This window comes from Stenella coeruleoalba (assembly GCF_951394435.1).
Source record: "Stenella coeruleoalba genome assembly, chromosome: 11".
Taxonomy (NCBI): Eukaryota; Metazoa; Chordata; class Mammalia; order Artiodactyla; family Delphinidae; genus Stenella; species Stenella coeruleoalba.
The window spans coordinates 56,984,492-57,006,360 of record NC_137157.1 but is presented as its reverse complement, the minus strand read 5'-3'; the positions used below and the strand labels follow the sequence as shown (position 1 = coordinate 57,006,360).

At 40.8% G+C, this 21,869-nt stretch overlaps 1 long non-coding RNA gene across 1 annotated transcript in view; it reads left to right on the top strand.

Moving 5' to 3' along the window:
- The window catches only part of LOC307194083, a 461,642-nt gene that overhangs the window by 114,256 nt on the left and 325,517 nt on the right, over positions 1–21,869 (top strand). Inside the window, exons 3-4 of the long non-coding RNA XR_013830494.1 lie at positions 1,642–1,708; positions 2,439–2,538. This is a non-coding gene — a long non-coding RNA (uncharacterized lncRNA). The remainder of the gene's footprint in view (positions 1–1,641; positions 1,709–2,438; positions 2,539–21,869) is intronic.

The following is a 21,869-nucleotide window of genomic DNA, read 5'->3' as shown; positions in this document are numbered from 1 at the left end:
GGCTTCTCCTTTGTCTTTCTCGATGTGGGGTATCTTTCTTGGTGAGTTCCAGTGTCTTCCTGTCAATGATTGTTCAGCAGTTAATTGTCATTCCAGTGTTCTCACAAGAGGGAGTGAGCGCATGTCCTTCTCATCCACCATCTTGAGCCAGTCCTTCTCCAAGATTGTCCTATTTAAGAACTGAAATCAGAGTTAGAAGTCAAGATCTAACATAAAGACACATGTGTTACTTTTGTGCTTCTTTTGCCCTCACAAAGATTAATTTTAGAACAATATAAAACCATAAATTGTGAGTATCTGACAGTACTTCTCTCCTTAGCTCCCCATAGACCAACTGGATAACAATGCTGGGGGTAAAAAAATGTAAAATAAATAAAATAGCTATTGTTCTTGAAGTGCATTTAGTGCTGAGGAGGAAATAGAAGTCTTGTACACAAAAGACTTTCTTTACACTCTGGCCCAGATCTGCTTTCAGTCAGATCTGCTGTAGTCCCTGACACTCTGATCTCAGACTCTGGAAAGCCCCTGCTCTTTTCTACCATGGAGCCCTGCAAACCTTGCCTGGTTATTATGCCTGGTGTGGCCTTCTCTCCCATTCATCTCATGGAGACTTCCGCTCCTCTCTCAACACACAATTCATTTTCTGCCTTTTGAAAACATCTTTCACTTGCCAGGTAGAACTGTTTTTCTGTTGTAACTTGATTACGCTGTTACCACACTCATTACATTATTTTTTTAAATTGAAGCATAGTTGATTTATAATATATTAGTTTCAGGTCTACAGTATAGTGATTCAGTATTTTTACAGTTCATACTCCATTAAAAGTTATTACAAAATATTGGCTATAATTCCCTGTGGTATACAATATAACCTTGTTGCTTCTCTATTTTATAAATAATAATTTATATCTTTTGATCCCATACCCCTAATGTGTCCCTCTGCCATCCCTCTTCCCGGTGGTAACCACTAGTTTGTTCTCTGTATCTGTGAGTCTGCTTGTGTTTTGCTACATACACTCATTGGTATTATTTTTTAGATTCCATATATGAGTGATATCATACAGTATTTATCTTTGTCTGACTTATTTCACTAAGCATAATATTATCTAACTCCATCCATTTTGCTTCTAAAGGCAGAATTTCATTCTTTTTTATGGTTGAATAATACTTCATTGTATAAGACGTAGGGAATGGACTTGAGGACACGGGGAGGGGGAAGGGTAAGCTGGGACGAAGTGAGAGAGTAACATTGAGATATATACACTGCCAAATGTAAAATAGGTAGTTAGTGGGAAGCAGCTGCATAGCGCAGGGAGATCAGCTTGGTGCTTTGTGACCACCTAGAGGGGTGGGATAAGGAAGGTGGGAGGGAGATGCAAGAGGGAGGGGATATGGGGATATACGTATGCATATAGCTGATTCCCTTTGTTATACAGCAGAAACTAACACAACATTGTAAAGCAATTATACTCCAATAAAGATGTTAAAGAAAATTTCATCGTATATATACCACATCTTCTTTATCTATTCATCTGTTGATGGACACTTGGGTTGTTTCCATATCTTGGCTATTGTAAATAATGTTTCTGTGAACATTAGGGTGTGTGTATCTTTCCTAATTAGTGTTTTCATTTTTTCCAGATATATGCCCAGGAGTCTCTACTGGAGAGCATATGTCTCTACTATTCTCTCTGAAGACAGGATTCAGGTATTTTATTTTTTATATTTACAGGGCCCAGTGCAGTGACTGGCACATACTAAGTAGTGAATGAACAATTGACTCTATTCAAAATTTAACTTGTTCAAAAATCTTTCCCAGAATACAGCCTGCCTGCTCCCTAATTCGACAACGATCATTCATTTATTTATCATTCTTCCATGTTAGAGACATTCTTTGTATCAAATGATTTTGCTCTTGTACATATACTACTTTGCACGTTGACCTCATCTTATTAATAATTTTGCCTGTTTAGGCAAATTCTTCCACCTCCTTAATAAAATTTTTGCCTTCTTAAGTGGAAGTCACTATTTTGTATATATTTTTTCTAACTCTCCTCTCTCATGTTATATGTGTACACTGCCCTGCTCATAGGAGGAACTGAGTACATACCTGTGGAAGAAATGAAATTAAAGAGATTATCTGGTATATTGAAATTCCATTTTTGATCTTCTTCTCTCATCTCATTATTCAACAAGAAATCAAAATGGTAGTCAGTAAACCTTTAATTTTAACAAGTTGATTTATATTCAAAAAGTTAGTGTGGTCTTTATGTTGAATTTATAAGGACAGCTGCTCTTTGAATTTCTGTGAAAAGTAAAGGTCAAACTATAAATAATTAAGTGCATTAATATTGGCTATTTCTGTCAGTCATGAAACAGAGTGGAAATGTATATATTTTCTATGGAAAGAGATTTTGATCACAAATCACTCTTTTCAGACATCCTTGACAAATTGATAGCAAGGACATCCTTTGAGAAATGGATTTGCTGATCTTTTCTATAAGGATTTCATTTGGCTCATTTCTGGAAGTGATACAGGTGAGTTTCTTAATTCCTAAATGATGTGACCTTTGAAGGTGCGCAACAGCTGGTGAGAAAAGGAGATGATGAAATGTCATCATCAGGAAGATACTTTGTTTCTTTGAATTTAGGCAATTTGATATTAATACACTTCTCCGGCACACTGAAAATGCATATCTTATGCATTCATATCTGCAGCTTTGGTACACATCTGAGGCTTTCTTACAAATAACAGAAGAGATGCTTCTGGAGCTACCCACTGACAACACAGACTTTGTACTCACCGTGTCATGTCTGCTAACTAGGTATTGACAGCAGAGAAAGTCCCATCTCCTTGGCCTAATTCATCTCTTATGTAATTCTTGTTCTCTGACCTTGTTTTCAACACTTGGGATCTCATAAAAAATACATTTTTGGTAATAGTTCAAATAGATTATACAGAAGCATTTCCACTTCAAGAGAATGTTTCCTTTATACTATCTTTACCGACTAACTCAATCACCTGGGCCACAAATCTTCACTGGATCACGAAGCTCCCGGCTGGGCTATTTTGGTGAGGGCCATGACAATACATCTATAATTCTGGAATAGATCCAGCTTCTCACCAGTTTCACTGTCCCTCACAAGGACATTATTTATTTATTTATTTAAAAATTTTATTTATTTTTATTTTTTGGTTGTTTTGGGTCTTCATTGCTGTGCGCGGGCTTTCTCTAGTTGTGGCGAGCGGGGGCTACTCTTCGTTGCGGTTCGCGGCCTTCTCATTGCGGTGGCTTCTCTTGTTGTGGAGCATAGGCTTTAGGCGTGCGGACTTCAGTAGTTGTGGCTCGCGGGCTCAGTAGTTGTGGCACACAGGCTTAGTTGCTCCACGGCATGTGGGATCTTCCCGGACCAGGGCTTGAACCCGTGTCTCCTGCATTGGCAGGCGGATTCTTAACTACTGCGCCACCAGGGAAGTCCAAGGATATTATTTCATATTTGTGATACTTTATTGTGAATGTGGACATACTAAGGAGGACCTTTCAGTCTCAGGTTTTATCCTATCCGGAACCTGTGCTTTGCTTTCAGTTCAACAAATGTTATATTTTGGTTGATCCTCAACATGTTGATCTTGCCTCATTCTTATTTCCAAAGAATATTGTGAGGGAGATTTAACTTTTTTCTTTGCCAAATTTCTCTTCAAACAATCTTCTGCTATTTGAAAAGTCCCACATGTCGATTTTACCCAACAAAGCATTTGATTAGGGAGTAGGTAGCAAGAAGTGGAATTGAAATAGCTCAATTTGTCATTTTTTGGGGAAGGAGACCTTTTAAAGTTGTTTTAATTCTACCTGTATCATTTTTCCTGACATGTTCCCCTTTCTTTGTGTGTTTTGGTAAGTTTCTGTTTCTCACAAAGTATGGAATCACTCAGATTCATTCCAGCATTTTATTTTGTATTATTTACTTCATCACATTGATTAGAGCATGAATTCAAGGCTCTCTGGGCTGACTCAGTGAGTAGGTCCTTTTAATCAGACAGGAAACAGTGTGCTGCTGTGAAATCATTGCCTTTCCTCATTTGTAGGTCTCTCCCAGTCTCGTCTCTAAATTAAACCTGCCCCAGGTCTTTAGTGACCTACTGAAGACTCTGCTAGCAAAAAGATAGTCATGAAGCCAGTTGCACCTAGTGGGAATAAAATATTACACATCACTCATATCTACCGGAGGATAGTGGTAAACTCTGTTTCCCACTATCCCTCTCCCCGTCAAAAGAAAATCAAAGTAATGAAGTGAAAAGGAAATACATGCATAGCCACCACAAAGCCAAGTAAAGCTGACACATAAAGAAGGCAAAGGGACTTATTTGTTCAGCTTAATCCCCATCACCAGAAATTGCCCACCTGGCACTTGGATTTGACACCTTAGAGGGCAAGTTTGAAGAGCATGGTTTTTGTCCTTTGGGGGTTTTTAACATGTAAACAGATGTGCAAAAGATTAGCTAAAATTAAATAATGAACCTTAAACAAATAGAGGAATAAATATTCATATTTTACAAATAGTAGCTAACGATGGACTAATGCCATTAACATCTACAGCATAAAAGTGCTTTAGAAATATTTTTCTACAGTTTGGTTTTAGAATTCTGTTTGCCAGCTTTAACCAGAGCATAGTTAGAAATTCATCTTGCCAACTGTTTCATGGGGTTTACATCTGGCTTTATTTGTATTTAACATATGCCTGCGTAACATCTATCATGTCCCAGGCTATTCTTAGCCCGTTATAAGTAGTAACTCATTTAATCCTCATAACAACCCTAGAGGTAGGTACCATTATTTTTTCTTTTTCCGTACATGGGGAAATTGGGACACAAAGCAGTTAATCAACTTCCCAGGTCACTCACCTCATGAGGGGCAGAGCCAAAATAGACCCCAGACACTCTGGAGCTCAGGAGGCCGACACTCAGCCACTGTGCTGTAACTACCCCTCCACGTTCAGAGGCATTTCCAAAAGATGAGTTCCAAAGCTGATGTCGGCATTGCCCACATCAGTGTCAATGACATTATATGTGTGATTGATGTCAAAGACTTAAGTATGTGACCCCCCAAAAAGACCACACTGATTTTGCTGTTTTCCTGTCATTGAAAAAATCCATTTTATTCCTATCTGGATGTGGCTTATGTTTGAATTCAATTTATTATGTAAACTATTTGAGGTATCAGCCACTTTAGTTGTTGATGTAAAATACAAGCCAAGTAAAATTCTTATTAATTCAAACACAGTTTTGACTCATATGATAATGATAAAAAGAAAGGATTATTATTGGCAATAATTATTGACCTGGATGCTCACAAGTCCTATGACCAGATGCAAGACCTTCCATCTCTCCATGTGTAAAATGTGGTTATTGGATAGACGATCTCTAAACTGTCCTTTCTAGAACTGATGCTATACTAGTTTATAATTCTATGTACAACTATTAATTTGCAAATCAGTGTTCCCTACTGTCAACCATAATGCACAGACTTTAGCTGCTATGTGTATTTAGAATCTCTGTCTATCCCCCTCCACATATATTTATAATTTATAAACACACACACACACACCTCACTTTTTAATGGCTTCCAGTCATTTTCAGGATAAAGTTGAAGCTCCTTGACTTGGCACACAAGGTCCACCATCATCTACCCTTTGCCCATCTCTCCAGTCTCTTCTCTTGCCATGCCCCCTCCTCCTATGCCCTACAAACACATTGTTCCATCAAAATGGATTTTTTTTGGCGGTACACGGGCCTCTCACTGCTGTGGCCTCTCCCGTTGCGGAGCACAGGCTCCGGACGCGCAGGCTCAGCGGCCATGGCTCACGGGCCCAGCCGCTCCGCGGCATGTGGGATCTTCCCGGACCGGGGCACGAACCCATGTCCCCTGCATCGGCAGGCGGACTCTCAACCACTGCGCCACCAGGGAAGCCCAAAATGGATGTTTTGACACAGTTCTCTGCCTTTGAACATTATTCTCTCTCCCTGAAAAATGTTCTCCTTTTATTCCCACCCAGTAAACTTTTCTCTCAAGATTCAGTTAGGTTTTTGGGGAAGCTTTCTTTGAATTCCTCTTTTCCCTCCCCTCTGTAGAATGAATCAGGAGCCCATCCTATGTGTCCCCATAGGACCCTGTGTACCCTTTTTATGGCACCTGCCACATTGGAAATCTCTGGATTTCTTGCTTGTCTTCCCCATTGGGCTGTGATTGGAACAGACAATATTTCACCTGTGTCTGTCTGGTGGTTACAAGTGTTTGGCAAAGTGACGATCCTCAATGCATGTTAACTGAATAGAAGAACAAATGAAATACGAAGCTCAAATTGTTCCTACAGGATGTAGTTAGTTATAATAGTCAGTTGTCTTCAGTTCAGGAACTTTTGTGGAGGTGGAATTCCTAGAATGGATTCAATGTTGAGAGAGAGAGAGAGAATGAAAGATGAATGAGAGAGAATGAATGAGAATGGAATGGTTGTGGTGGCGTTGAGTCCTGATATACTTACAGAATGAATATAATGTAAAAAGAAAAACCTGAAGAATTTAAGGAACAACCCATAAATTCTTTTGTTGACTGAAAAGTATTGTTCATTTTTTCAGTCCAGGCATTTGGAGGACACTGACCAAGAGGAATGCACATAGTTTCAGTCCTCTAGAAATTCTCTAACATGGGAAAAATGATAATTTTAGATCGAAACATATGAATATTGGCAATTTCATCTGTTGAACCAATTTAAGGCAGAGTAAGAGGTTATATGGTAAAGTTCGTCCATGGGACTTCAGGGGAGAGTGAAATCTTATTCAGTTGGAGGAAGCAGAAAGGTCTTAAACAGGAGACAGTCTTTGAGATGAGTCTGAACAGGTGGGTAGGTTATCAGAGGGAGAGATAGCATCAAAGCGGGCCAGTTCTACAGAAGTGAGAACCCCCAGGGCATGTTTGGGAAAGAACAGTAATCTATTCTGGCTGTATCCACAGGGGAGCGAGGAGTTATTGATGAGAGTTTTGAATGCCAGGCCAGTGGCAAGCAATATGGAGCCCTTGAGGATTTCTGAGCACAGGAGAGGTTTCATTGGAACTTCATTGTAGGAAGAAGCTGATGTCATTTTTAGATTGGATTGGTACACTCTGTCTTATTCCTCTGCCCGTGCCTTCCCTGTTCCTTCCAGCTGGGCACGTGAATATGGTACATAGCTACTGAGCCTCTGCCCCATGGATACTCTGCTAGGTTCTTGGATATAAAGAAAGTGAAATCTAATTATCTGTGCTCAAGAGGCTTAAATGGATGTCTATTTAAAGCATTTTCCAAACCAGTGCTTTTCTCTGGTTTGCCCTCGATCCAGTTAGGGGGGTATTTACATGGTGTTTTACAGAGCTGTGCTTTGGGCAGCTGTTTACCTGGTGTCTCCCTCGTGTAATGTAACATGCTGGCAGTGCTCCCAAGCCTTGACAGAGGCAGTCATCTCTGGTTTTGAGCCCATCACTGCTGGCTTGGGCTCGACACAGACCCACAGGTAAATGTGGTGTGGAGAGAATTCTAAACCAGGGGAGAGACGGTCTGTGCTCAGCCTGACTCCATCACTGACTAAAACTGTGACCTCCTGTCAGGGCTTTAACCTCGCTGAGACTCAATTTGCTCATTTTTTTTTTTAACATCTTTATTGGAGTATAATTGCTTTACAGTGGTGTGTTAGTTTCTGCTTTATAACAAAGTGAATCAGCTATACATACACATATATCCCCATATCGCCTCCCTTTTGTGTCTCCCTCCCACCCTCCCTGTCCCGCCCCTCTAGGTGGTCACAAAGCACCGAGCTTCGAGTGATCTCCCTATGCCATGTGGCTGCTTCCCACTAGCTATCTATTTTACATATGGTGGTGTATATATGTCCATGCCACTCTCTCACCTCATCCAGCTTACCCTTCCCCTCCCCGTGTCCTCAAGTCCGTTCTCTACATCTGCATTTTTATTCCTGTCCTGCCCCTAGGTTCTTCAGAACGATTGTTTTTTAGATTCCATATATGTGTTAGCATACGGTATTTGTTTTTCTCTTTCTGACTTACTTCATTCTGTATGACAGACTCTAGGTCCAGCCACCTCACTACAAATAACTCAGTTTCATTTCTTTTTATGGCTGAGTAATATTCTGTTGTATATATGTGCCACATAGGGTGTGGAGGAAAGGGAACCCTCTTGCACTGTTGGTGGGAATGTAAATTGATACAGCCACTATGGAGAACAGTATGGAGGTTCCTTAAAAAACTAAAAACGGAACTACCATACGACCCAGCAGTCCCACTACTGGGCATATACCCTGAGAAAACCATAATTCAAAAAGGGTCATGTACCACAGTGTTCATTGCAGCTCTATGTACAATAGCCAGGACATGGGAGCAACCTAAGTGTCCATCGACAGATGAATGGATAAAGAAGATGTTGCTCATTTTTAAAATGGAGATAATACCATTGGCTCTCCCTACCTTGCTGGGCTGTAGTGGGATAAATGAGCTACGTGTAGGTATTCATGTTTAGATTGTTACAAAGTCCTATGCACTTTTATTGGCTCTTTTATATTAACCACTGGAGAAGATTCTTCTGGAACTTACCTGCTGTGTTTATTACATAAAGAATATTGCTTAATTTTAAGACTTAAAAAAATATCTAGTAAACCAACCAGAAAAGCTTAAATTTGCCTCCAGTGTCAGCTGCTCAGACTCAACAACAGCAACAACAAAATTAGAGATTTAAATCAAAGCTAGGCCAAAGCTTAGCCCAGTAACAGGCTTTAGGACTTTAATGATAAGGCTACTGTAGCTACTTTTCCTGCACTGAATTTGCTAAAAGCAATTTCTGGTTTTTAACCCAGGTAGACAGCCCCAGTCCCCCAGGGGTTCATTAGCTTGGCGTTCCACGGGCAGTCTCTTTCCTGCTATTTGTCTAAAGCGTGAAGGTACAACAACAGATGGGGAAGGTTTAGCCTCACCTTTGTGGTTAATGCTTATAATCTTATTAAAGGCTAAAGAAATACAGGATCAGCTAACTCTTTGTACCACTAAAAACTGATTTACCAGCATCACATCAAATATTTACCTTGCCCTAAGCTACCAGTAATTACAAGCTGATTATTGTTCAGGCTCAAACAAACACAGAGTAATGAATTTCTGCTAATTATCAGGCACTGATGAAAAATGGGATTTGCCCACTCCCAGATTTATCCCGGCACCTCATCTTTCTTCACGAGGGAAAACTTCAATTGATATGAATATATTCAGTGCTGCTGGAAAGCACTTCAGTGATGTCAACCAGAAATAATTACCAGTGTGTCTGGGAAAGTGAGTAAAATGGTTTAGAATTAAGATTTGGTTTGCTATAGTTATTTCTATACAAATACGCCACATTTTTCAACTGACATGGGTGTCTTAATTAAAAACAGGCTAACGCTGTAGAATAACAAAAGATTTTTAAATTCAGCCAAACCTCACACTATAAAAAATAATGATTCCAGCCTTAGCTGCAAATGAAAGTAATCTTTCTCCCCGTTTTAGATTTTATTGGGCTTTTTAAAAAGTTCCACCGCAGACTGTTACTGATTTGGGTATTTCCTGATGGAATACTCAAATATTTCAGATACTTTACTTTGCAGCCCCTTTGTTCAAAAACAGGAGAAGAGTGCGTCTCTTGTCTGTCTGCCCCCTTGGGGAAGAGTCCGATGATGCCTTCTTATATTTCTCCTACAGTTGGCATCAGCAAGGGACCTCCAGAGATGACTGATTTTTTTCCTTTCTAACTTGAAGGGAGAGGGGAAAGAGTATAGAAACCTACGTTGGGGCCAGACCCCAGACCTCACCTTGAGGCCCTCCTCTTTCTTTGTATTTCCTATTTCTGCTTCTCTTAAACTCTCCAATTTAATCAGATATGGAGGGTTCAAAAGGTACATCAGGGGACCTTTTAATACTCTGTAATTTTTTCAGGCCCAACCTGAGAAATCAATTATAGACGAAGGGTTTTTTTGTTTTGTTTTTGTTTTTTTGCGGTACGCGGGCCTCTCACTGTTGTGGCCTCTCCCGTTGCGGAGCACAGGCTCCGGACGCACAGGCTCAGCGGCCATGGCTCACGGGCCCAGCCACTCCGTGGCATGTGGGATCTTCCCAGATTGAGGCACGAACCCGTGTCCCCTGCATCGGCAGGCGGACTCTCAACCACTGCGCCACCAGGGAAGCCCTAGACCAATGTTTTTTAAACCCAATAGGTAGCACCTGTTTTCTCCTTTCCTTTCCCCTCTGCTTTTTGGAAATTATGTTCTCTATGGCTGTTTTCTAGGTGGTTATCCCAGCTCTGTTAACTTGTATACTTACAGTCTAAAGTTACATAGATAACATATGTAGTACATCAGAATGCTTTTGGTGATTTAATCCAAAGCAGAAGTAATGTGAAAATTCTAGGAGTTAAAAAATTTTTTTAGGAGTTGTTGTAAGATCAATAAGGAGAATATTTTAGGGCCAGGATCTATTTTTCAAATTGCACTGGAGAGGGAATTCCCTGGGGGTAGGGATTCCCAGTGGTTAGGACTCAGTGCTCTCACTGCTGTGGACCTGGGTTCGATCCCTGGTTGGGGAATTAAGACCCTGCAAACTGCATAGCGTGGCCAAAAAAAAAAAAAAAAACTGCATTGGAGAGAACTCCTAATAATATCAATTCCATCTTCAGTCTTCTTCTCTCCCTCTCTGTATACACCCTCTGGGAAAATTTTTTAATGCCCAGGACTTCAACTATCCCTTATATATACTAATACCTTCCAAAGCCACTTCTTCATTCCCCCCTTGTGAGATTCAGACCCTGTTGTCTGCTGCTATTGCCACCTCAGTGTCACCATGTCTAGAACTGCATCTCTTCCTCACCCTTGCTCCCTTTGGCCAATCACCCACCTGCCCATATCCTGAAATCTTAATCTTGGTTATTGTGCTACTATCCAGAGAGCGGCTAGAGCCAGAAACTGGAGAAGCATCCCTGACTATTTAACATTTCCTGTTTCCCATCTCTCCAAGTTCTACTGATATTCCTAACTACCTTTCAGTTCTGTCCCCCATGTCCTCCGTACTCCCTACCTCCCCATCTCCAACTGGCACTGCTTTATGTCTGTGTTTCACCATGTATTGCTTGGGCTAATTGTCTCCTAACTCCCGTCCCTGAATTTCCTCCTCTAACCCTCCCAACATGTCTTTCCATCCATTGTCTTTCTGTCTCTTGCCTGGAATCTTCCATGATCATCCACTGCCCACAGATAAGGTCGAAACCTCTAACCATGTTGTGGTGGGCATCAGATTGTGCCCTCCCCACTCCCAGCATCTGTTCATTCTTCTAATATCAGTAGCATTGTTGTGATTCTGTCTTTATTGAAAACTGGAGCCATCGTGGAGCCTTAGGCAAAAGGAAAAATCAGTAATACTGAGCTTGTCTTTATTTAAAAATTTGATATTTTGTTCATCACAGATTGCTTTTTGAATTTATAAAATATTGCAGTAAAATATTATTTATCTTGATTACTGAGTTTTTGGGTGACCCTTTAAATTTGTGCATGAGGTGGTGAGTGCTTCCCTCATCCTACTCTAGTGTGGGCCCTGGGTGGATTCTGGAGCTGATTCTGGAAATTTTCATGTGAAGTCTGAGGATGAAGCCAACTCAGCAGAAGGCTGGGGAGAACCTGAGCCGTACGGACATCATTTGAATTCTGAATCTAGTTATGCCTGAAGCCTACACCTTGATCTTTCTGTTGTTGTTCTTTTTTGTTTTTGCTTAAGCCAGTTGGAATTGGGTTCTTTTTCACTTGTGGCAGGAAAGTTCTTGAATGATAAAAGGGGCATATGAGACTCCTGATGACATGGCCCTCCTTTTACTTCTCCAGCCTCACTCCTGACTGTTTATAAGAGCATCCCGTGTCTCTGTTGCACTACACAGCGTGCTGTGCTCCTCTGTGTATGGAATCCCCTCTTCTTGGAACATTTTTCCCCACCTGGCCTATCTGGTGAAAACCCACTCGTTCTTTATTACGATGTTTAAATGCCACCATAGGTGGGCCTGAATAATGTCTATGGTTATTTTCTTTGTTCTGGAGTTTTTTTCTTTAAATTTTCAAATATATGAAATAACAACTCATCCAGTTGCAGTGCTGTTAAATTCCCTACTCAGCCAATTTTCTTTGCAGAGTTAGAATTTTTCATCCTCAAGTTATGTCCCATAAAATATAATGCAACTTAAATGGAAATTAAAAACTTGGAACACTCCAATGGTAAGTAGTGCCAAATTCTAGTTGTCTCTTCAGAGAGGCCCTCAGTGCCTTTTCTCTCTCTCTCTTACTCTCAGTATACACTGGCCCAATAACGGAAATTTTCTTCTTATAAAATAAATATAGTATTTAATAACACAGATGGTAAATGCTGGGCTTTCTTTATCTTAGCCAGTCTTAAAAGCCTCATAATTATGAAAAGAAAATGAACAAAGGAAATAGTTTAGCAGACACTGGACTTCTAAGATTTAAGTACCTTCTCCCATGGTATTTTTTTGGTGCATGAATTCACAGTTAAACACAGATTATAAACTCCTTGGGACAGCATTTTTCCCTTTTAGACTTTATTTTACACTGCATGCTCTATAGCTTCCGAACAAATGCTACTTCAGCTTCCATAAGGGGGAGAGGAGTCATCTCTTTACAAGGTTAGAGCCCAAAGTACCATCCCAAATACAATGAGTCCACCTTCTTTCCCACATTATGCCCTTGGGTTTCTTAAGTTATAGGAAAAAAGGTAATGAAAACTTAAAAGGTGAAAGCAAGCCTGACAGTTGAAGGTCTTTCCAATGTCTTCAGAGACTTAAATTTGAGCATCAGAGTTTCTGCTAAATGATGCACATGCTCAGTCAAGGCCCCCAATTCCCCAATTCCCGGGACTCAAAGGTCCTGGGCTACTCAGTTAAGACTCTCTTGGTCCTTTCCTAGAGCCTCCTACCCATCACTGCAGGTAATGAATACGAGGGTACGCAAGATCCATTGAGATCTAACGGCAATATAGGGGTAGGGGATTGAGAGCTACAAACTATTATGTATAAAATAAGCTACAAGGATATATTGTACAACACAGGGAATATCTTATAATAACTATAAGTGGAGTATAACCTTTAAAAATTGTGAATCACTATATTCTACACCTATAACATCTATAATATTGTACACCAACTATACTTCAATTAAAAAAAAGATTTAATGACATTGGAATTGGCTTTGGAAAGGTGAGGTGGGGAGAAGTGACAGCATTTACCCTATAGGGAGTATTTTAGGGTAGACCCCTTCCCATATCCCTCTTTGTGTTTCTGTTTTTTTGCCACTTATGAGTCCCCTTTGCCCCATCCTCTCATGCTGTCTCCCACCCGTATAAAGCTCCCCACTTGCCTCAGAGATGTCCATGCTCCCTCCTTTCTGGAGCGGCCATGCCCGTTAGTGACAGAGACCTAGGGATCATCTTGCCAATCCAGTAACAGCTCCCATTTAGGGTAATACTACCTCTAGTTTTGTGATCTCCTTAACAGGTTAAGAATGTGGATTGATGTTGAATTTTGTAAAATTATGGCTCAATGTTGAATTTTAGGAAATACATTTTCTGCACTTTTTAATACCATGGTCACATGGCATTTCTCTATTTTTTTCAAACATTTTTAATTGCCTTAAATTTTTTATTCTTGAAATTTCAAGCATATACAAAAATAATTAAAACATAAATTAAAAAATGCATCTTTATTTTTATATTTTTCTTGGTCTAGGATTCCTATTATCTGGATATTAGCACTTCTACTGCTAGGCTCCATCTTTGTTAGCTACTATTTTATATTATCTATTTCTTCATCCTTTCTTCATTTTGGAAGGTTTCCATAATCTATTCTTTCCAATCTCTGATTTGTCCCCTGGATATTTCCATTCTGCCATTTATTTCTTCCATTTACATTCTATGTATATTTTATACTTCACATTTCTTCTTGGCTTTATCTTTTCTCCTCACCCAACAACTTGCCAGGTCAGAGTTTCACCCTTTGCCCTTCCTCCCCAAGAGGAAGCAATCTTGGGATGCTCTCATTTGCATGGTTATTCGCCAGCCCTGGGGCTTGGATGTGGGCAAGGGTGGAGAAGCAACGGTCCAGGGTTAGTTAGTCCTCATTTATGTTCTTCAGCTCTTCACACAAGCACAGGATTTCCATCGTGCCCTGATCTCACTCTGGAGGACAGCTGGACCAGGTGTGGGTCAGGCACCGTTTGTCCGAGGGCATGGCGAGGAACGTGGGATAAGCAGGGCCCAAACTCCCATAGTTCTGTTCCTGTTTCATCCTTCCCCCGCTGTGCAGGTTACCTTCCCCTGCCAAAGCCACCATCCCACACGAGCACTTATCAAAGTAGAACTTCACCTCATCCTCACCCCACAGCTCTCAGGGTTTTCTCCACTTTCTCTCAGGAGATGCTGCTCTTGGAGGCTGGAGCCAGCAAACGTGCTGGTTTAGCCGTTTGGTCCATTAGCTGTTCCTTTGCTTTGCCTGAATATCTAACTACAAAGGGGCTCGCCCAGAGATTGAGAAAGGTCTTAAGCCAATTTTTTAAAGCTCCTTCTATGTTAAGAGATGAAAAAATAGCAAAATAAGACTCAGAAAATTGGGCTCCATTTCAAAAATTTACTATGGATAAATTAACACTTTCAATATAACTAATATGCTGATTATACCTTACGCTTAATTTAGAGCGCACATAAATGTAAATTTGGGTTTTTTGGTGGATGTGAAATAGTTCTCCTGTCTTCACCTATGTTAACCCTGCCCCAGTCTGGTTGGAGTCTGGTTTTGGGCTGCAAAATTAGGTCATTTGCTTCTCCCTTTTTACTGAGTCTCAGCTGGTGGTATTTAAAAAATCTTAGGCCCACTTTTAATTTATTACAGCTCCTTTATCTGGGGGCAGTCTGAAGATTTTCCTGGGGGAACATGAGAAGGCAGTTTGAAATTGAGTGTGCCTTACTCCCGTCAAGTTCTTCAGTCCCTGGCAAACAGTAGCTCCAGACTGAGACTGTTCACTGAACTTTCTCTTCTCTCCAGTGAGTTCTTTCTGCCCTATGTATAGCAACCAGCAAATTATTTCTTCATGGCTCATGGGTCAGATACCTGGGCCAGTATCAGTCTAGTCTGATGGGTCACTGTCTTTCCCAGGCTAAAGAGGCCTCATGCTAATAAATACCTGACTTGGCCTGACTCAAGGACTTCCCTGGATTTCCGGTAGATACTGAAACTAGGCCAGGGGTCAAACTCATGCCCAAAGAGGCAAAGTTTGCAGAAAGCTAGTAGGGTCAAAAAATGGCTATTACGAAGACTAGTTTTGCCCAATGCACTGCCACTTTGTAATTTCTGAAACAAGTGCTCTACACAATAAGAAAACCGAGACCCAGAGAGGTCATGACAGAGCAAGAAGAAAAACCCATGTGCCAGAAACCAGATCCTAAAATAACTGGATTTTTTTCCAATCACATTTTTCTGTGAGGAAGAAAAGATCACTCAAAAGGATTATGTTGGAAGGCCTATCTAATTTTCCCAGATAGATGAAAAAAAGTACAAACTACTCCATATTCCTGAAACTGCTGACTACTAAAATTGCATCTTGTTTATTTGCTGATAGGGAAAAACTCAGGAAAATTTCAGGGAGAAAAAGATTTTTCCTTAGCTCTTAACATTTCTAAACATTCCAAGCATGAAAATTTAATGAGCAGGCAACTTGTATATAATTTGTTTTATATTTCTGCATTTAAACAGTGATTTTATATCTGTGTTGCATATATATGTCTTTATTCACAAATTTCAACAAAAAAATTTAGTTTTATCTTAAATCTCTTCCCCTATACACCTATGGTTTCCAAACTTTACTCTTCCTTCTCCTTTATCAAAACCCTTCTTCTGTTGACATATCTAATATAATCTGATAAAACAACCTTAAGCTTCCTTTGGACTATTCCCCTTGGCTAATGGGTCTCTAGTGGGTCAAGTACCTCTCAAATGGTGAGAAGGTCTTGTGTGTATGAAAAATATGTAGGCATTGATGCTTGAGTTATAGACAGGGTTTTGGGGGAGGCCTTGGAGCAGAATTTCTCAATTTTGGAGCTATTGACATTTTGAGCCAGATAATTTTTTTGTTGTCAGGGGGGCTGTCTTGTGCACTGTAGGATGTTTAGCAGAATCTCTGGCCTCTACTCAATGGAGTAGTAGATGGTAGGAGCTGTTTCCCCACCTTCCAGTTGTGACAGTCAAAATCGCCTGCCAAGTGTCCTGGCAGATGTGTGTGTATGGACACAAAATCACCCCCGGTGGAGAACCACTGCCTTAAAGTATTTTTTTGGTAACAAAACAAAAATGGCAGCAGTACTACTTTATTGAGTACATCTCCTGTAACAGATGCTGTATTAATAAGCTCCCTCTGTCTCTCTCTCTCTCTAGATATATGTATATATATGTTTGTGTGTGCATGTATGTGAAATCTCAGTGGGTCTCAAAGTATGGTTCCCTGTTCAGAAACATCAGCAAATTGTAGGCCTCATCTGCTGAGTCAGAAACTAGGGCTGGAGCATTAAGAGTGGGGCCCAGCACTCTGAGTTTTAGCAAACCCTCCAGGTTATTCTGATGCTTGATTCAGTTCGAAAGTTTGAGAACCCCTGATATATATATATAATCTTGTTTCATGTTCCTGTCTAATCTAATCTGAGTGGTATTTAGGGTACCTTATAGATGTTGAAACTGAGGTTCTGAGAGATTAAGTAATTTGTCCCAGATTACCAGGTAGATAACCAACTTGTCCAAGGTGACATAGCTAGTATCTGAATCTATATTTAGGGGTGTTTGAGTGGTCCAATAAATAACATTCCTCTTACCTGCTTGAGTTTCGGTTAAATTAAGAATAAAACAGAGGAATCGAATGGAGGCCAAATGATCACCTTAATTACCAATAAAGTCAGGGTTAGAATATATGGCTTGGTGTGAGGGCCAAAAAGCCTGATGACTGAATCCACAAACTGGAGAGAGCGGCCCTCACAGTCATGGCAGCCTTGGGTCTGGGGAGACCTCTGTGTCTGAGGGAAGAGCAGCAGAGAACACAGACTCCGTCAAGTGTCCCCATTCCTGAGGGAGACAGGGCAGAGCTGCGCAGGCATGCCTCGTTAAATCTCCCTAAATTACCAACCAGAGCCATCACTCCAGCTCCTTGGGGACAGAGAGGGTCCAAGATTTATACCTTTGAACTTCCTTCCTGTGGATGGAATAATTTGGAATGAGGGAGAAGTGTTTCCCCTGGTCTAACATAGGCTCTTAACATTGGCAAGTTACTTACTCAGTTTCTGTTCTTGTACTCTGTTAAATATTTGCCTCTCTTCCTTTTTTTTTGCCAGCTGACCTTTTGTGTCAGATATTGTTCAGATTCATAGCAGTAGCTTTAGATTTATAGCAACTAATTGGGGTGTATGTGTGTGTGCACGCACGTATGTGTGCACGCACGTGTGTGTGTGTGTGTGTGTGTGTGTGTGTGGTGGTGTGATCTTGTCAAAAACACATGGGAAGCATTCTAGGATTTCACTTCTGGCTCTGTGCTTTTCTTGTAAGTTACTTAATTTTTTTTCTGATTCTTTTTATTTATTTTTAGTTAGTTTTTATTGGAGTGTAGTTGCTTTACAATGTTGTGTTAGTTTCTGCTGTACATAAAAGTGGTTTACTTAAACTTTTTGAGGATTAGTTTTTTTTTTTTTGCGGTACGCAGGCCTCTCACTGCTGTGGCCTCTCCTGTTGCGGAGCACAGGCTCCGGATGCGCAGGCTCAGCGGCCACGGCTCACGGGCCCAGCCGCTCCGCGGCATGTGGAATCTTCCTGGACCGGGGCACGAACCCCTGTCCCCTGCATCGGCAGGCGGACTCTCAACCACTGTGCCACCAGAGAAGCCCTGAGGATTAGTTTTTTCTTTTTAAAATCTAGAAATAAAGGGGCAGTAATAATGAGACAGCACAGTCTTTTATGAGAATCACATTAGACAAATACTAATACTAACATAGCTATCTGTCATCCTGTACACCTCTCCATTTCTAAATGGTCACTATGCTACGAGTAACAGTTGTTGTATTAGTCAGTGTGTAGTCAGAACTCTACAGATGTGCTTCCTTGTTGGTGTAGTGTGGTTGTTTTCCCACAATTTAAAACATTCAAGGGAACAAAGCAAACCCACTGAGAGAGGGACCCTGGGGATACAAAGATGAATGTGAGCTCAGAGTCCATCCAGGCGACCCCAGGCAGACACGACAGTATGTTTGTAGACATTTGGAGATGACAGATAAAGATGTGTTGTGGGCGAACCTCCCAGGGGAGTGTGTGAGTGTGTGGGGTGCTGGTCATGGGGATGTGTCCTCTGCTCTGAAAGCCCAGACACTCACTCTATTTTTTCTGGCCGTGCTACGCGGCATGTGAGATCTTAGTTCCTGGACCAGGGATCGAACCTGCATCCCCTGCATTGGAAGCGCAGAGTCTTAGCCACCGGACTTCCAGGAAAGTCCCCAGAGACTCACTCTTAATGATGATGACAGCACTTCACAAACTTTAGCACATTTAATTCTCCAGTCACTCTATGTGAGAGGAATTATTATACACATTTTTATCAATGTGTAAAGCAAGGCTTAGGGAAGTTAAAACTTGCTTAGAATCACACACTGCCTTAGAAAAGCAGAACTGGCATTTGAACCCAGGTCTAAGTGACTTAAAATCTCATAATCTTTGGCACTAGGCCATATCACCTACCTCTTTTAAGAGTACTGGGAGGTCATCAAGCACTGGTGGCTGACCTATACTAAGTAAAATGCACATGGGGCTGATTTAACACAAAAATGTCAATTTAGTAATTTAGAGTGAGAAAGAACTTCATAGGAACCAGAATGAGCTGTCTGATTAGGGCTATATGAGCAGGTCATTTCCCCCTATTCCTTACCAAATCAGTGAGTAGGTCAAAATGAAAGGGATTTAGTTAACCTCAGGAAAAATCCTTTAACAAAATCTCTCTAGAGCCTTCCCACCTCTAGGGACAGCCTTCAGCTGGGCCCAGTATATTCTGAGTGGGCTGGCTGGGGCACCCTAGTCTAGGCCAGTGTCTGCTTTGCTTTTTCAATGGGGCAGTTCTGAATATTTCCCATTGCTTCTCTCTCTCTCTGTCTCTGCTCTGGACATTAGGTATTCTACAGCTCTAACATGATAATAAATTTTGTTTTGAGTGGCCCTCAGATTACTTAATTTGAGGAAGTTCTTCAGCTCTTCAGCCATTATGGTGGATAACTTCTCCCAGTAAGGTTCATTTTTTAGTCTGTCAAGGGAGATCTTATCTCTCTCATTTCCAAGTTCTTGGAAGATAGCTTTCTGTAGTCCTCTGGTATCAATAAGAGATTAATGAACAAAATGTAAATATAATTATATAACTCAATTAAGAAAGCATACATACTGTGACAATAATGTCCTATAAATATTAATTCTGGTTCAACAAACTATGTGAACAAGGGTGTACAGAAGAAAAAAATCCAGACGTTTAGTGAGCTTTTGTCAGCACTGATAATTTAGCCAGTATACTGTGGTATATTCCTACTAAAATTTTATAGCTGGTGTTTGCTGTGATTGTCGGGTGACCACGCCATACTGGTGGTAAAATATTTTGAATATCGTCCCTGGCTTCTACCAGGTTCTGGGCACGGTTCTAGGTGTTTTTACATGTTAGTCAATTGAATCTCAAAGTATTAAATTCTATTTGCTCTACAGTCCTGATAGCTAAAGCTCTGGCACCTTTGAAAGTTTATCATCTGCTGAAAATCTAAAGTAGTTGAAGATCAAAAGTCAGGAATAAGGATGCGCATGCATGGAGTGTGTGTGTGCCTGTGTGCGTGTGCGCGCGTGTGTGTGCCTGTGCGTGTGTTCATAGGAGTACCAAATACGTGACAGATTTAAAGGAAGCATAAGGCTTGAAGGAACCTCCAGAGAGCCTCATGTCATCTCTCTGCTATAGAAAGAGAAAGCTTGATATATTTTATATTATGTGCTGACCAACCTGTGACATAATAAGAAATATATATTCGGTCTCTGTCTCCAGTTCCTGACACAGAGCTCCTAAAACCTTTACAATTTCCTGCGATGGGAGTGATAGGAGCATCTAACACAGAACTCCTAATTCCCTCGGAAATTCTTGGGTGATAGGAATGTCTTTTGTTCTAATGAAATGACCCCTGGTGGGCTCCTGGATGGCTTCAGGATGGGGCTGGTCACCTAAGACCACGCCATGATTAGAAGCTTGAAACTTTCAGCACACTTCTCATTCTCTGGGGAGAGTAAAAGGGCTGGAGATTGAATTAATAATCGATTGTGGCTATGTGATAAAGCCTCCATAAAAATGGCTAAACTGTAGGGTTCAGAGAGCTTCTGGGATGGAGAAAGTACCCACGTGCTGGGAGAGTGGTGCACCCAGTGGGGGTGGGGTGTCCCCAACCCCATGGGAACAGAAGCTCCTGCACTCAGGACCCTTCCAGACCTGGTCCTACGGTACCTCTTCATCTGGCTCTTCATTTGTATACTTTGTAATCTCATTGGTAATAAATCAGTAAACATACATAGCGTGTTTCTCTGAGTTCTGTGAGCAATTATAGCAAATTATTGAACCTGAGAAGGGATTGTGGGTATCCTGATTTGTAGCTAAGTCAGACAAAAGTGTGGGTAACTTAGGAGCACACTACTTGAGATTGGCATCTGAAGAGGGAGGCAGCCTTATGGGACTGAGCCATTAACCTGGGGGGGTCTGTGGTAGCTCGGAATTTAATTACATTTTAAGAATCGCAGTTGGTGTCTGCAGAGAACTGGAGAATTGCTTGGTGTGGAACACCCACCTACACATTTGTGCCAGAACTGTTGTGAGTAAAGAAACAGTTTTCCTTTACCACCCTAGCTTCAAAATGCTTGAGGGGTTGATACCGTACTTAGAGGTCCAGTAAGAAGCATTTCCTCACATACAGACCCATCTGTCTTGCTGAACTCTTTTATTTAGAGTGCATTCAAAATATATAGTGGAATTTACATTTTCAGTCCTAAGCTCTGGAAACAAGATTGACATTTGGTTGCACAAGAATCTTCCCCATCAATTTGCAATGCAAAAGCTGTCAGCTAACTTAAATACAGTATTCAAAACAAGAAATCAGATTTTTAGAGATGGTAAGGATGGGTTGTACCACGTGGTGGAATTGCTTGACAGCTTCCCTATTTTCTCTGAAGACAAAACAGCCTTTCTACCAGCAAGAAAGTTTCAATGGGGATGGTAATAGCCACAGCTAAATTTCAAATTATAGTTGATGCAGTTATTTTTCTCCAGCTGAATTTAAAGTGTACCTTTATTGATTTAAATTGTCCTCCTTCTCATATTACTTGGATTAAACGATTAGCTTTTCAAAACATGGGAGAAACAGTCTAGGAGGCCTTAATGGGAAATCTCAATGTGAAAGAAACAATGTCATTTGAACTGATGTGTGAGCTAGTCAGTCACAAACACTCCTTCTTCAACGCAGTTCACTGAATCGAAGAGGGTAGCGAGGGGTAACGATATCAAAATGTTCTTATCAATAATTATTTTTAAATAATTTATAAAGATTATATTAAATCACTATAAAAATTAAAACACTGAAAGGCAGTTTAAGTAGAATAAAAAGTAATCCCTATTTTACCTTTATTCCTTCACTTGTGGGGGTAACCACTGTTAATAGTTTGGTATAAAT